This window comes from Typopeltis vanoorti, chromosome 1 (assembly GCF_054136105.1).
Source record: "Typopeltis vanoorti isolate ZY-2024b chromosome 1, IOZ_Tvanoo_1.0, whole genome shotgun sequence".
Classification (NCBI taxonomy): Eukaryota; Metazoa; Arthropoda; class Arachnida; order Uropygi; family Thelyphonidae; genus Typopeltis; species Typopeltis vanoorti.
Window position 1 is genome coordinate 126,435,676 of NC_143549.1, and position 15,199 is coordinate 126,450,874.

The 15,199-nt window shown below is 37.0% G+C and overlaps 1 protein-coding gene across 1 annotated transcript in view; it reads left to right on the forward strand.

Moving 5' to 3' along the window:
- The window catches only part of LOC150110404 (fasciclin-1-like), a 267,702-nt gene that overhangs the window by 221,563 nt on the left and 30,940 nt on the right, over positions 1 to 15,199 (forward strand). The gene's annotated exons all lie outside the window — the stretch shown is intronic.

Genomic DNA, 15,199 nt, shown 5'->3' on the forward strand with positions numbered 1-15,199 from the left:
AAGATATCGCTGCATTAAATTGCATTACAAAATATCCGCGGTTAGGCTTAAGTTAATGTAAAGTGACTTTAACGCGTAAGCCATTTTGTGTCTGACTTTTCTTTTTACTATCTGCAGTTTTATCTTAATACGTGTCCCCTTTTTTGACATTTAATGGACTATTTTTAAAGTAATAAGTCTTCGCATGATCGAAAATTTTATCTAAGGATGATCGATAAGTTTTGTGACACTTTAAAATCCTTCCCAATCTCTTAAATGCATCGTACGTGTCACGCATTAGTTTGTTGCTATTCGAAATTTTTAATGTTTACACAAGATCGCTACACTGAGTTTTAATAGTTCTTTTTTTGTTTGTTTTTAATTTCTTAGCACAAACTCAATTCTGTAACGATTAACTGGAGAAAAAGTGATTAATGGATTCCATCGCTAAGTTTGGCGTTTCTAAGAAAATACACGAAAACGAGCGTGATTCTAAATGCGTGTGTCGAATGATGGTCTCCTCCCTTAACATACACAACAATGTAACGAACTGTGCGCGACTCACGTTGTGGTTTTTTTTATCATCATTCATTAAATTCCTCGATTCCGTTTTACACAATAATGGCAATTATCCCACACTGTTTTGCTTACTTATTGAACTGTCAGGTTGTTATAGCAACTTGACGTCACCACACGCAACAATGCAAAAGAGTTGTCATCATTTTAAATAAAGCAAAAGATTTATTCCCAGTAATGAAGATATTTGTATGCATTATCGTTATTGGATAGACATCGCTATGTGCAATTTGCTAGCGTGTAGATTGTTCTTTACAAGACATCCAAAGTCTATTAAAATGTGAAGAAACGCATTCCAGGCTTGACCTAAGGAAATGTGTTACAATATCAAGGCTAAAATTTCAAGAAATTATTCGGAACACGCTCCATATATTTTATATATATATATAAAGTGTTAGGGAACGATTTTTTTTTCTTTGCGTTATTTTCCTATTTATCCCTTTCTAATGCAGTAAACGACGCCATTTTTAGCTCAGATAAGCGACGTCCTTTAATCATCTTCCGCTTTCCACATCGATTCAGCTCTCTTTTTTCGGGTCTTCTTTTGACATGCCAGGAAGTTTAGCACGTGTCGTCGGGAACGCTGAAAGAGCCTTCTGTCGCACCAATTTCTGAAAGCTTAACTTTTTTTTTTTTTTCCTATCTTTGTGATTGTCTTTCAGTCCGTGAAAAGGCGACAGCTACCGATACAGCTGCATCACTTCCGTTCCACTATTAAACGTTGGTATTACACGAGACAATAGAGTAGCGCCATGTGTTTCGAGGTTCAATTTTGCATTTTCATTTGGAAAGCAATTACAAGCAGAGAACTGTTTCGTATCGTCAATTTTCACGTTTCTTCTGTTCGCTTTTATTTAGAAAAAATACGCAGGAAACATGCGATGACCTTGGATAATGTGCTTTGGTGACATTGTTCTACAGAGCGTAATAGATGAGCAGGTTGAAGAAGCGCGTCATTTATTCTGAGAAGCTGTACAGTTCACATTCGAGTAAAAATAGACGGAAGAGCTTCGTCTGACTGGATGGATGCGATTGGTTTACGCTTCACTGCACGTGATGTTGTTCAAAACACGTTTAACATCTGAGCTGAATGAACTGATGAAGTAAAGTTAGCAATGATTGTAACCCAACTTGCAGAAATCGGAAGCCTTATGATCTGTGTGGACAAACAACATTATACTTGTAAGAGGTCATCGGTGACGAAGAACCGGAATTTGAGGTTATCTGGTATTCGAACCATCCACAAAAACCTGTTTATCATATAACCTGTTTTCCCTTGTTTGACTTTTTTATGGTTATTGAGTTTCGAATTGTTATGAGAATGAAATATGCGGTAATGAATTCCGTAATAAACTGTACATGGAAACTTTCGCCCAACTCCTTTGCAAATTGTGACCATTGTGATATTTTCTTCGTTCCTCCAGGCATATCTAGCAGAATAGTGGTCGCACAATTATTCGCAAGCGGTCCTGTAATTCAGGTCCAATATACTATCTAGCGACCGGTCTGCAGAATAATATTTTGTAGCTGCATCCTGGAAAAGTAGAAATGTTAGCTTTTCCATGATATCTGATATCAATGAAAGTACCATTTATTATCATACCGGACGAAATTAGGAAAAATCAGGCCTTTGCACTCGAGCCCAAAATGTCTTCTGGCCACTTCAAGTTTTTAGTATGTGAACTAGTGAGTAGTGTTACAACAAGTGAAGAAACTCGTCTCCCACCTAGTGGCATCTAGATGAGAGATGAGTTTAGAGATTTGACCTTTCTTCTGAGAGAGGGGAGCGGGCAACACATCTCGTCCTCTGTCGACTGCAATTCACTCCTGTAGAGTTTTCTCCAATCTGATGGTTTAAAGCTGTTGACTGGGATACATACCATACGGGACCATTAACAGCCCAATTGTGAATTTTGAAGATAAGATTGGTTGCTTCAGATGGACCACACTTCGCCGAAGTAGAGGGGAAGGAGAGTGAAAATGGCCCAAAGAGGAAGATCATCTTGCACTAATACCAAGTGCGCATGAATATTTGTAACTTGGAGAAAAAAATCTAATTAACATATTATGATCTGATCGTTAAAAAATCACTAAAACGAAGGATGAGGTCTCATTGGATACCTAACCACCACCACCACCACATCATTTCAGCATAACTTAAGGTGTAATAACATTACAAGAAGACGTCACACATCACTGTGCAGGAATTGATTCCTTGATGGGAAATACAACCAAACGCAATTGAGACAGAATTAGCGGAATCAAAACAACCTTGTTATCGATCACATTCACAAATACAAGAGAGTGCGACAAAACAAGCCACCCCGTACTGTCCGTCTTCTGCCGACTACCTTCCACGGAGTAGTGAGGAGGATTGGGTTAATCGATGTCTGCATCATCGCAACTCGAATTCGCCTCAAATTAATAGTTTTGGTCGATTATATTTAATTTTAAGTTCGCGTTGATAACCAACTGCTGATATTTTAAGATGCGATTCAGTAATGATGTCACAATCTTCTATGGACCCTTCATAAAGGACAGTAATTGGCGCATGTCAAGCGTCATTCTAAACCTGTTCTCGTAGGAGAGAATGGACGAACTTCTTTGATAGTGATGACGCTTTTTTTGCACATCTTAAGATGGTCATTTGTCTTTCCTCTCAAACTATAGTGAATTTATTATGGATAGCGAGAAAGCAAATGAGCAGCGTATGCAAACAGACTTCCTTCTTAGTAATGAGATGGAACTGACGTCTCGGGTAGTAGCTGATGGAGGATCACGAGAGATGGACATACTCTGAGATTTAGCGTTCGATAATATGTCTACAAAGTCTACAAAGCAGATTATTACTACATACATGTCTCCCCCCCCCATGGGTCAATTAAATTGCCAAGGAAACGGAATGTGGCTAAAGGTACACGGGTATCGATCAAGAGCTTACTACAGAGATTTCGCTTTGGTGCTCATGCGTGATGTGTATTGCGTTCCACCCGTTCTAGAATATCCCTCCACCTGATCCATTCAGACTTCGAATATCTTTTCGTATTGAATGACAAAACAGTAGGATTTGAAGCATTTATGACGTCAAAGGTTTCAGAGGCTTACCAGAAAATGATTACTACTAGATGTCGCTGGCTGTCTTTAAGTATTTTATATTGCGATGTTAGCGGGATTAGGGAAAAAATAGAATTACTTATTTTCGAGGCATATCTAAATACGTTTCTTTCTTTCTTTTTTTACTTTTTCTCCAAATCTTTTGATGCTAATGCAGTTTTGCTCTTTTTCACATTATCACTGACTATTTTTTATTAATCTTTGAACAGAGAGAGAGAGAGAGAAATTTGTGTGTGTGTGTGTGTGTGTGTGTGTGTGTGTGTGTGTGTGTAAGACAGGAGGTTGAAGGATCTTTCCAAAATGTGGTTCGTTTACTCTTGTTTGAAGAAGCAAAATATTCCACCCACTCTGTGCACTCACGTTATGAATTTTGTACTCTTTAGTAAACAGTAGGGACGAGAAAGTATTAACTGAATTTAATTGTTCCAGACGGGTTCAATGTCTACTTTCAGAAATTAATGGATTAATAATAAATCCAATATCGTCTTCCGCCAGTCTCTCGCTCTAAGAGGAGCGAACGATGTTCGAAGGCAGCTAATCGATACAGAAAATTACCGTTTCACGACCTATCACGGGTCACTCTTGCTGTTATGTTTCCAATTTACAGTTCATTGACCCCCCTCGTGACCACCAATTCAACCCTACGCTTCGTGGCTTTCCAACGGAGGCAAGCGGTATTGCAATTAGTGCTTCCCGCGCCTGGTATGATTTACAATCACGTGCTTCAAGACGCCTCCACCTTCGTATAACGTGACACTTCTGAACGGGTTGAAACACGACGTAGCGTTAAGCCTACCTAAATTGCCCGGATGTGGTGAACACGAAAAGAAACCCACAGGGGAGAAGGGGGAGCGTTGACAAGCTAATACATCTCGTCACTTGTTTTTTGCCAGACCTAGGGGGATGGGGAGTGGTTAAAGGAAATACGAAAGCTTGTGTGGTTTGAAGATACTGGACAACTTCGGTTGACCTTAATTGCTCGAGCGGAGGAAGAACACTGCATACTTCAATTTAAATTGTTATCCTCATTATCTAGACTTAATAGGCCTCAGATTCTGGGGGGGGGAGAGAAAAGACTAGGTGGGCATGTTCGCTATCAAAACGGTTTATTGTTGGATCTCTGAAGATCTGATGCATGTCACACATACAGATGGAGAGAATGAGAGAGAGAGAACTAATTACCATCTGTTCTCTTTCTTCCATCCATCTTGACGGAGGAGCTTTGCCATTCAAAAGATGGATCTTTTCACTCCTGTGTTCTGAATATAAATTAGTTAAAAGCCCTCGCTCTGTGATTCACTCTCTCGTTCCAATTCTAATATTTTAAAGAATTCTTCAAAGAAAGCATGTCTTTATTATTCTACGACAACATTTATTGGTTCCCAAGCGAATCACAATTTCTCAGCAGTGCCGTAAGCGACTATGATCTTTAATTTTTATAGTAAACAAAATAGACTTTAAAAAAAAAGACATTAAAAAAGAGCCAAGGAGTAGAGTACGAAAAAACTGAAAAGAAGCAAAGAAATGTTGATCTTAAACAAACTCCACATTATTTAAATTTTTAGAGGTACTGCAACAATACGTTGTTGTTCTCGTTCTGAATGCCACAGTGGAATACTTTAGCTCATCCATTTCACGTCATGTTTACGTCCTCATGTAAGTTGTATTATCTGTCAAACTCAGTTCATCACCAAGTATACTTCATCGCAAATCGAATTTTATATGCTGATCGACGCTTTATTTCTCTTCGGTGCGAATATTACTTTTGAACTTTTTCCATCCCATTGACCTCATCATTACGGAGATGAGATCCCTTCTGTTCAACATCAAATGCAAGTAATATGTAGATTTGGAAGAGAAACAACAGAATTCAACTTTCTCTGTTTTCTAGGTCGTCGATTAAAATGATAGGCGTTTAATCGACTACGAGCAACACCTACTTTCTTTTAAATAATAAACAAACGATTATTTAAATAAATACTTTATTAGACGGCAATGGAAAAGTTTCTCTTAGAAAAGAGTCAACATTATTGAGCGAAAAAATAGTTCTGTAGATGAAGCCACGTTGGTTACTCAATTTTGTACTAATCAATACGGAGCGCAATTATGAACGGTTTTGTTTTATTTTTATTTTTATTTCAATCATAGTAAGTTCGATCTCAGTGTCTAAATCGAAGAACGCAGGTATATAATAGAGACAGATAGCATTCGTTTTCTACTTCTCTGTCAAAATTTCTTAAATCAGATGCCATCTCACAAGTCTCATGTTCTTTCATGACATGTTAAGTATAGTTTCATTTGTTACCATTTAAAATGTTTTTTTTTTCATTGAAAACAATGTTATTGAATGAAGATAACATGCATGGAATCAATAACACGAATTTTCTAAATGTATGTTATGATCTTAGTTTAAAATTGAAACCGAAAGATATTAAAGATGCCTGAAACATATCATATCCACGTTACAACTACGCAATGAGATAGGAACTTTTTTCCTAAAATAATAATAATAATAAACAGAAGAATAGCTCACGTACCTTCTATTGATCACAAGACTGTAGATCTGTTAATATCGACTACTAAGATTAATAATAATATTAATATTACTAATATTTAATATCACGAGGCTCTTAGTATTCAATATATTAATATAAAGTACTGTGAGCCTGGTAGTCCACCAGCAACTAGTTTTAGATACGACAAAACAAAAAATGTTATGACAGTTCAGCAGTAGTAACTATCTGGGATATATTTTTTCATCTTATTCGACTTCTTTGGAAAACATTCCAAGCATAGAAATTTCAAAAGTACTTAAAATTGTAGGAAGTAATATTTGACAGCTATTCAAAATTGATGTATTCTGTTTCTTTATCTGTCAGAATGATCCTGGACATCACACATGCTAACGGAGATGAAATCTGCGTGTTAGGGAAATGAATTTTAGGTGGAAAAAATAGCAAAAAGGAAAGATGTATATTTCTGTTTGTGTTCGTTTAGATTCCAGTATGTTGCGCTGCCATTTATATGGCTATCTGGAATCGTTCGCTAAGTCCATAAAGCATGGATTTAATTACTCATTATACTCGAGGTCAATGGTCCAAAATGTTCGCGTTTCACCCACGTAAAACGCACACATTTCAATCCCCTGCCTAATAACAAAACAGTGCGTTGAGTTTTCAAGCGGGCATCTGTTTTTCAGATATAGTAATTCCCTCCTTTCTCTCCTCCTCCCCCTCCTCCACGTCTATATTTGTACTAAGTCTTGCAGCAGGCAGTGAAGCTATCAAGGCCAGATCGGGTGATTGATCTGATAGTTACGCCTCTCCGGTTACTAAGGTACTTGAAATTCAGCTTAGCTCCCATCATTATCCAGTAGATCACTAGCACTGGCTCCACACAGTCAGCCATTAACGGAAGCTTTATGGCAATGTGTCAGCAGGAGTTTCCAAACTACACTTGTGAGGACCACCAACTTTTTTTTTCGCCATTTAAGAAGACTGATTACCGATCGCCAGTGATGACAGTAGTAGATGGCTAAAAAAATAAATAAAATAATAGGGAGCATGAATGAGTAGGTAGATCAGGGACCATAAATGTGTTTCTAGTATAGTGAAAGCTTGGATCGGGTCCAGTGGTTGATGTGGGATGAAATGCAGGTCGCTAATACAACAATTGTTCCCTCTGTATGGGATAAATCGATATCTGCTGAGACATCATTGAATAAACAGGCAAAAAAACTGGAGAAACATCAATCATCTACGTATTTGTGCTTGATATTTCTACTTTTGACTAGAATGTGTATCCGTTATATAAGATGTACTCTCTCTATCTATCTTTCTTTTTCCTTTTTTTTTTAAACCAAACCCATCAATTTTGAGCCCACGTTCCGTGTAAACCTTTGATGCAGGTGATAATACCATTTGATAGCTACGAGCATTATCTCTAGCTTTTTTTTTATTGTTCTTTGTAGAGTCTAGAAGACAGTCGTCTGTCTTAAGTTTTTTCTTGTTTCGACACAACAAAAATTGGATTAAAACTCCTAAATCATATATTGGATAAAGCCGAGAAAACTTGCGATACTTTGTTACAATTATGGCAATTTATAAGAGTTATTATTTCGGATTTTTTTTTTATTTCTTGTAGGGATTTGTTTTATCTTTTTTGTTGTTGTTGTTTCTTTTCACATGAGCAATTATAGCACTTAAGAAATCTAAACTTCTTTTGCTTGTTCTATTTTCTTCAAGAAGAAGAAAATAGAGCAAGTACAAAATTTCTTTTCGGAACGTGTGACACGGAATTCCAGTTTGCTTTCCGAAGTGAAAGAATAAACAGATGGACCGAATTCATTCACTGACTGGCTCACTCAATTTAAATGCTTAAAAAAAAAATGGTGCATATTAATTGAGAAACTCAACTTGGACATGCATAATACTTATGTGATGATCGCGCCATCTGTGTTTGGCATGTGTAACTAGAATCTAATTTAAACTTAAATGAAAATGCTTCCTCAACCTTTCAGGATTCTCTCTTCCTTCCTCCCCCTCCCCCTTTCCTTCCCATCTTTCGTACGAGTGTGTATGTGGCAGGAATCGATTCTGTATCGATCTTCTGATATGTTCTTCTTTTCGACTACTTTACCATCCAGGAAATTTTATTTTAATGAAAGTTATTGGCCGCCATTATCAAGATTTTATTTTAGTTATAATTTTATGAAACTCATTCATTTTACGACTATTGTTGCTTGGGTGAAACAATGAATAGGAATAACACTCACATTAATTGGTTGTAGATATTGATTGCGATAGCCATTCTTGACATAAAACTGAAGCCGAAATTTTTCTGTTGGTGAGGATTCTTGTCATGATTTTATGAGAATTATTCGAGTCTGGATTCCTATTCTTGAAAAACTGTTTAAATATTTTTAATAAAAAACTGTTTAAATAATCTCGACAATTTCCTTTCGAAATAATCCTCATAAGCCTTCTGTAAATACACATCACACACGGGTTGTTGTGATAGTAATTGAGACGAACTGTCGGGCTAACGGGCTACTGAATAAGACTTTACTGCTTACATTCGGTTAAATTCATCTATCTTTTTCTCTTTTTTTCTTTTGAAAAAAAAAAATATTGTAAATTACTTTAATAAAAGCCATATTCGATGTTCGTTTTGAGCTGTTTTGACAACCAAAAGTTTTCAGCGTATCGCCGAAGATAAACGGTTTATCAAAACTTCGTATTCGAAGTTAATGATGCAAACCTCTATCAGAGAGTAAGTCTGAAGTAGACGTTACGTTTAGCTGTTTGAGATCTGATATCCTTCGCTAATCTGGCAGTAGCGCACGAAGATAGACTCCGCTATCGAAGCAAGATCGTCAGTGTGTGTGTGTGTGTGTTCCATTTGCAACACGAAATCCGTCCGTTCGCTTCTTCCGCTAATGGTTTCGCATTAGAAAGATGCACGCTCCTGTTCTATTTGATTAGCAGATCATTTGCAACTTCGATATGACGTTTTAAACCGAGTTGAGATCAATTATGACTCTTGTAACTCGTTCGATAAATAATCCTAAATGAGTCGACGATAAAAATGATATTATTAAGGCAACGTCTAATTCCGTGCCACGTTATTTAGCTTGTGCGAGAAAATGATGGGAATATGACAATTAAAACTGCGTTACTAAGCAACAGTCGAGTCTCTATTATATTATTCAGATGATGCAAGGAAACAGACGAAATGTAATAATTAAAACTGCGTTACTTAGTGATAGAGTTGGCACTGTTAGCGAACAGACAGATGATGAGGAACACGAATAAACTGGTGAATTAATAGATATTCTGGGAATAAGTTACTCCTCTTTGTATTAGAACAAATTAGGTTGAAGAGGAAGCAAATTTAAATACCTGTCTCTAGAGAAGTGAAGATCAACTTCTGAAGGATGCAGAATTTTCTGCACGTAATAAACACTAAATGCGATGTTGAGCGTAAACAGTGCAGAATCGTATTTATTGGTTTCCTTTTCATCGTGTGATGAAGATTTGAGGTTAGTGAGTAATGTTTTTGGTGTTTAATGATCTTAAAGTTGATTAGAAAAAGGTGTAGATTTTCTTTCTACAAATTAAAGAGCCTGTATAGCTCATTGGATGTGGCATTTGCACACCACGGCGCTTGGCCGCACGAAGGAAGACTTGGTTTCGAGTCTAGTCGGCGACTAGAGGAAATTTTTCTAAACCTTTTTTCGACCGGTTCCCGAGTTAGTCGATCTCTGGCACGGGTAAGCGGGTTTTTCCTCCCGGAAACTCGGGTTTTTCGTCCCGTAAACTCAAGAAAATCGACCGTAGAATCCACATTATTTCAGACATTAAATATATTGTGTTAGGGTTAGGGACCACGAGATGGCGGCACATTTAAGCCGTCTCTCTCTTCACTGCGTACCGCTTAATTAGTGATAGCCTTGGGCCATCTGTCTCTGATTGGGTACCAGTGGAGATTGAACTGCCCACTCAGTCTCCAAAAGTTAGATAGGGCTAAATGGCCTCGCCTACGCCCAGTATACGGGAATAAAAAGGCGTTAGCTGATTTTATTTTTTAGAACATGTAATTAGGCAGTTGATTTACATTTCGATAAACATAAAAACAAAGTTAGAGTATTCTTAGAAATTTGCGTTATTGCTGATATTGTTGACAATGAGGTATTGTTGATATTATTGGAAATTTTGTATTGTTGTATTGATGCAAATATAGTACTGTTCATGTTGATGGATATTTGGCATTGTTGTCACTTTTTGGCTTCGATAGGATTATTGGCCGAATCACCTAATAAAAGGCTCTCCCGTGAACATAAGTCAAATTAAGGTACTGTATTTGGCTACTTATAGATATAATCTCGATCACTTATTATTTCTTAAAATCTCTTTAAAACAAATACACTATTAACGCGCAAACATATTTACCTTGAATTTTCTTGACTCCTATGGGAGGTCTTCTTTTCCACCTTCAAGCTCTATGTGCCAAAAGAACGCTCATCGAAGCAGATCGCGTTACCTAATGAAATAACCAGAAAATTTAAAAACTCAATCTCACGAACAGGCAAATTATTTTAACCAGCATTTCCGAATACCCTCGAGGTGCGTTGTGATAATGTGATTAAAGAAAATATAGAGATAAAATTTTACTGACGCCTTCTAGTGACTTTAAATCCGCTTTTCAATCACGGCTTCATCTTTTCCACAAGAGTAAATGAAAAGAGAAGTACAGTCACGATAATAATGGCGTTCATGGGAGCTTTCGTAAAGTCCAAAGACTCGGGAGTTTAGTGGCGAGATCCTGCTACAAACTAATGTAATAGTAATATTAATAATAACTCATTTACTAGGAACAGACCACCCACTTCAAACAATTGACTGCAACACAAAAGTCTTGAGATTGAGGACGTATTACCTCAGTATGCTGCTATTTTAGAATGTGGGGACATTTCCACTTTAAAGTGATGGTGAGGAATTACAACTAGGACGCTAAAATCTTTCACTTTTCGAATGAGTCTTTTCGAATGATTCTGAGTTGGCTGCTCTCATACGGAGGTGTTCAGGATTTTTTTTCCTCCCAGATACTCGGGTTTAACACTCCACAAAACAAAATTGTTTTGTGGAGTGTTAAATTATGAATAATAATACAGGCAATGTACAGGTGAACATTGAACGAACACTTTTCTCGTATATGAAAAAACTTGAACAGCTGCCCAAATAGGTTTGTTTTCATATTTTTAGACGTGCACTGCACCACACCTGGTAAAGAACGAAAAGTCACCCAGTTGTTTACATTACATTACCTGTATGGGAAGTAAGGCAATAAGCACACTTTCTCGGAGCTTGCAAGGGGTTGCGCAAAGAACGTGCACTAAAAATTCTGATTCCCATTTTGTTATGAGAGTGGTGTTTTGACCGATCGAGGCGTGTGTGTGTGTGAGTGCAAGACGTGATTGGGATGTGGGGGGGTCTACTGCGTGCTCGAGATCCTTAAGAGTGAAAGATCAAATGACATCTGTTCGTATTCTGATAGGATGCTTTCCAATGGGGGTCGTGTCTGGAATAGCAAATGAAACGCAAGAAAAAACATTGAAAGAAATCAGCGGCGGTCAGTCCACAGACTGCCTCCAAATCCAAATAAAGCCCTCCGAAAAGTCCTGAAATAAATAGACGAGAAATCGCCGCCACAGCGCAGATCATTTCGCCAGGCAAAGCCAGGTTATTACGGTGGAATCACGCGACTGAGAATCAGACTTCGACAGTCGAATTTAACTTCTGCAATAGTCACAACTTAGGTTGTAAATCCTAGCGCATGATACAGTACGTTATTTATTTTTACAGTGTTTATTTATTTATTTATTACACAGTCCGGATATCTAGTGACTAAATATGGAACTTGGAACTTTTTTCAAGCCACTTCAGGCCTCCAATAAGCAGGGTGTGGTCTCACAGTGGGCGATTATATTTATCTCCCGCTTAAAGGCAATCACAAAACATCGATGCTCACGACAGGATGCGAAACTGCAGTCTGTTGGGTGAGAGCAAGTCTTCCGACCAGCCAAGCCAGTAATTGAAAGTGGATATGCATGAAAAGTCATTTGTGTTTTTATATTTATTTTATTGATTGAAATATCATCGCTCTCAAATCGTGTCGTTTATTTTACCGAAATCAGCTTAATTTAATCTTGAAGTCTAGAATGTAATTCTCGTCTTAAAACTTACGAGGAAGCCTCATCTGGAAATTCAGAAACAGTTGAATTAAGATGATTATATAAATGGTCTCATACAAGAAAATGAAACTCATATAATAAACCGAACTATTGACTTCGATCATAAAATCTAAAATTATTAAAATAATATTTAAAATATTTCACTGCTGGTAATTAAAAATCATAATATTAACTGAAGTACTTTTCAAGCGCATTTAAATTAGTGATGCTCAACGCCATCTCTATTTAAAATAAATTAGACCTATCGGTGTGATTCTCTTGTGTATGTGTCACTTAGTAGGACTCAAATGTGTCTACAATAAAAGGAATTTCTCAGACATTTTTCAGGTAAAGCTAAGTTAACTAGTCTTAGACGGAGGAAAGGTTTTCTTGTACTGTTGCTGTTCTTGTTATCGTTTGGAATTACAGCCGAAATACTAAGGCTGCGAGGCGACTGTATGATGTTTTTATTTGTGTGTGAGCCTCTATAGCTCGGTCGGTTTTGACAATGCCCTTTGGTTGGAAAGAAAAGGCCTGGGTTCGAACCTGTCTAGGACACAAAGAAATCTTTATCGGGATTTTTTAACAATTGAGGTGGAAGGATATTTCATCTCACAAAAGAGGCAAACACGCTAGAAGAACGCACACAGGACACACTACAAGAATAAGAATTAACCACCTTATTAGGTCGGATCTGCTTTCGAATGCCAGGATGCAGATCTCTGTAAACTTAAAACAGAAAGGAATTGCTTGCCTTTTTAACCGATTTGCCCGTTTTCTCAGAGTGAAAAACCTAGGCTTTCAGGAGGAAAATCTCTGCTACCTCCGTGTGAATAGTTTATCTTACACTAGCTAACTCACTTTCAGGTGAAAAGTCCTCATAAATATTATTATTTATGAGCAGTAGAAAGGTTTCGAACCCAGATTTTTTTATCTCGGGTAAGTGTTCCGAGATTCAGAAGGCTCAAAAATATACGCAGATGGCAGACATAGACAAAGCAGACTTACGGTACTAGTTATGAAGGTAAAATATTGTTTACTGCTATCATTGGTGCCATCTATTGCTAAAACCAGTAACTAGCGAAACTCAATTTTGTTATTAGCCCTAAAGAAGAGGATAAAACCATGAAGTTGTCGTAACAGCTACTTTGTGGAGTTATCGCAGTAAACCACTTTTCATAAAGCATTTCGTCCATCATTTTGAGGTCAGTTCCACAAAAGCAACAATAGCGGTAGTCGTCTCCGAAGAAACTTCATGGCCTCTATGAAATGAGAATATGTTGATATCGTACCTTATTGCGCCTTTCTGTTTTCCAAGAAGAATCATTACCTTACAGTTTACGGGGGTGAATAGCGTCGTTTTGCTTCGCTAAGCTATAACGTCAGCACTTTCTTTGCTTCAATGTGAACTTAGTTATTGGTGTCTGTTTGGGAAGTCGTACGCTGTGCAATACGGCAGGGAATTGTGAGGCTTTACACTAGCTGGCGTATCGGAGTCTTTAACTAAACTTCTGCTTTATGAGAAGTGACAGGAATGAAGATAGGAAGCCTCTTGGTAAACAGACTTTCTATCAGTACACGGACACTTTTATGGAGAGAAAGAAAATCCCAGTTCCTGTTGGTCTTATCTCTTTTTAATTCCGCCTGCTTTTTTTTTTTTCCAGAAAACACGTAATAGCTCTGTTGACACATTTTCTCGACAGGTGTCGCTACTGGTTGCTATCGCTTGAAACTCGCTACATTTTATATCAGAAAAAAAAAAAATCTTACAATTAGTATTTTGAAGGTATTCTATTATTCTAAGAATCAATTTATTAATAACAGAATCTTCCGAATTATAAAAGAGAACAAACAAGAATAAAATTTGCTAACATTATTCCCAAATGTTTCGGATAAGAAACATCAAATGGTGTAAACAATCTCATGGGTATTCTATGATAATGTTGTAAATTAGAAGACTCCATATTCAAACAAACTATGCGACTAGCTAATTAACACGCCACAAATATCGTTTTGTAAAACCCATTCCTTGAATTCCCTTAATGACAAGAAAACATAAATTTTTATTTCGAGTTCTTTACGTGATCAACATATATATACTGCACACGATAGCCAGTAATTTCAACACATGCACACAAATATAAATATTTAAAAAAGACGAAAGAAAAAAAAAGAAAAATCAATAATATGCAAAGTAAAATGTAAGCAGATCGACTTCTAGCAATTTCATACAAGACTTGGCATACTCGCGCCATCTAGTAGACAAAATATTAATTAATATGCAAAATATGAAAATTATACGATATACTAATGACGTAATTATTCTGAACAAGAAAACAGGGATGAAAGAAATGTGATTAGTTTCTGACGTTACAATGAGTGTCAAAAAGTGTTAATCTACTGTGTTTGTATATTACAAAAAATAAATGCGGCTACAGAAATAGCTGAGGTCAGTGACCAAAATTGAAAACATACAAAACTGGCAGTTTTGTGTAAATTCGCAATCTAAAATACATTAAAATATTTTATCTTAAAATTTTAATTAATTTCAGTAAAAGATGGAATGTTTATGACAAATCTGCATATTTATGCTGCAAATCAGACTCGAATGCAGCACCGTTTTCATCTTGTCACTCGGCTTATGCATAATCGCCTATTTCGTTCTTAACGACGCAAACCCTTTACGTGCCATCCGATTAACCGCATTAACCAAAGTCGAACAGTTCCTATGGAAACCCCGAAATGGTTTCGAGGTTTCGCTTATCTTATAAACATTACGTTTATCTTAGACGTGGTGAC